Raw genomic sequence first — 2962 nt, forward strand, 5'->3', positions numbered from 1 at the left:
TATATATATATATATATTGAGATATTGATGACGAGAAGATCAGATGCATTTTGTCCTGTTGAATCTTGCCAATGCGGTACAGTTACAGACAACTACTTTACTTAGACGAGATTTGCGACCTGCGATAGATAAGAAAACAATCAAAAACATTCGTTGATATTGCAAAGTGCCGCCTGGCTGAATTAAAACTTGTCCTATTGCATAAAATTATAAATGAATATGCTTTTATTATGTAAAAATGACATGTATGTTTTCGTCCTCACGAAATATTTTTGATATGAATAAACCTCTTATGAATATTTTTTTTTTTTGTAGGTGTAGTTCTAAATTTCTGCAAGTTCTAAATTTCCGATGGTAACAAAAGCCTTCTGGTCATGACATGTACATAATAATTACAATACTATGACACATCTGGGGGCATCGCTATTAGAATATTGTTTAGTGTGAAACAGAATATATCAAATATTAATGATGAGACTATAAGAAAAATAAATGTTTAACCAAATGTATACTTGCAGACAATGAAATCAACAATCACAGCCAAAGTATTAATGCAAACATTTCCTGTGTTAGTCTGTTAATGTAGATTAAACAAATGCTACTAAACGAACAACTTGTCTTCTTAGTTATTGCCAATCTGTGAGGAATAGTAGGTTATTATTGCCTTATTAGGAACAAAGACTCTATTTGAAAACAGAATGATAAAGAATACAAAACTAAGAATGTATAAGAGACCTGAGGAACGGAAATACAGATTGTAAATATCCTGGAAGACATGTTTTAACCTGAAAATTTTCTCCAAAATATGACACATCAATCATTTCCATTTGTATTTTGGTAAACAAATTTGATCGGAGAATATCAGGATATTCCCATGAGCGCACACGGAGTCTTACCGAATATTAACAAATCATGATATATGAATATTCTCTAAAAATAAAAAAATAAAATTAACATCTATCAATGTCTACAAATATTGATATATAATATGAATATATTTCAATGAGGAAACGTACTTTCTCATATACACACATGTTAATGTAATATATTCCTAACAAATTTTTAAGTTCTTTTATTTGACCAGAAGTGTTGTATGTCTATTTCATCTGCCAGTATTGGAAACTAAATTTTTAAAGATTTATATAAGAAGGATGGATTTACGTATGAGCACAATACAAGGGGCGCTACTTTTAGTAGACGCTAAACAAGATAGGGAAAATGGCGCCCCGAGGCAAACAAACCTTACAATGAACACACACAATATTCTAATGTGGAAAGTACACATCTGGGAATGAATTGAGTTTATATGATAATGAGAATCTATGCAAAAGTGTATAAATCTGTAGCTCTATGAACATTTACATCATGTATGTAAGTCTATATGCAAGGATGCCTCCTAGAAATCATATGAAAATATGAAAAGCTGCCGATTAAACGTGATGAGAGGTTACCATGTAGAAATACAAGCAATAAAGATTTTTCAAGTATTCTCCAGTAGATCTCTTGAAAATAAACAATACATGTGTAAATAAACAAAATAAAGGATGATACATGTACTATCTCTTTCAAATTGCATGGCTTAAAGAATTATGAAAAGGAAATTTATGAAACTTATGGAAAGCAAGTTTGAACCTAAGGGATTTCTGGCATATAACAAAAAAAAAAATATATAAAATAAAACCTACGCGGTAATTCGTTCGTCGCTCACCTCAGGATGCTGGTTACATCTCTTGTAATAATAGTACTAGTAAAAACAGCAGTAGCCACACCACCAACACTATTTTTACTACTTCTAATGCTACTATTAATAATAATAATGATAATAGTAGCAACAACAACGACAATGATAATAATAATGATAGTAATAATTCTGTATATTATGCTGTGTGAGTATATAATTTTCCCCTGGTTACTCGAACACACGAACTTTCCTTTTTCATGACCAATGAAATTTTTAAAGTACTTCAGGCTATATTGCCGTCGAGCCAAAATTCAAAATTCAAAACGCAGAACAATCTGGATTATCTAAAGCTTTTCAAGACAGATGACCAATAACTAGAACGCATTTTAACTATATTAAAACAATTCAGTAACGATACTGGAATGGACTACGGACTTCATAAATGGACTAAAGTTATATCCGTCAAGTGAAAACTTCCGAAATGTAAAAACATGCAAATGGACAAGTCTAGCATTATGAAGAAATTAGATCCTGAAAAAAATTTACAAATATTTGCGTGTATCTAAATGGAATGGCATCCAGAATCCATAAATCCGCAAGCAATAAAAATAAAGCACGAAAAGAATGTTACTGTAGAGTTAGAGATGCCATAAAGAGCGAGCTTAATGCGAGAGACAGGATTGAAATGATCAATACCTTAGCTACACGTGTTGCGACCTATAGTTAGAACGCCATAAAATTGTCCATCATCGAGATCAGAGAAAATGATATAAAAATACACAAGCCACTCACACTTCACTGCATGCAGCATCCAAAGAAAAATGTAGATAGATTATACATTCTCAAAAGGATGGAGGGGCGTGTAATGGTGCATGTTTGTTTGTGGGCAGAAAGATACGAAAAGAGTGAGAAGTGAATTCCGGAGATGTTGCTTAATCTATGACGAACACGTAACTCATATTTCATAATTTTTTTCGCTGCCATATAACTTACAGCATTCCTGGCAAAACTCAGATAGGTGCAGATACAGCACATGCAAACAGCGACTATCACACAAACACACACAAAGCCCTATTCCTGTATAAATATTAAAACACAGAGATGTTTAAATGTGTATAACATATTCTATCCATCGATCTGTCTGTCTATTTGCCTGCGTTTCTATATATCTATTAATCTATATGTATGTAAGTATATATATACTTACATACATACATATTATATATATAAATATATTATATATATTATATACATATTATATATATATATATATATATATAT

The sequence above is a fragment of the Octopus bimaculoides genome, chromosome 12, assembly GCF_001194135.2.
Source record: "Octopus bimaculoides isolate UCB-OBI-ISO-001 chromosome 12, ASM119413v2, whole genome shotgun sequence".
NCBI lineage: Eukaryota > Metazoa > Mollusca > Cephalopoda > Octopoda > Octopodidae > Octopus > Octopus bimaculoides.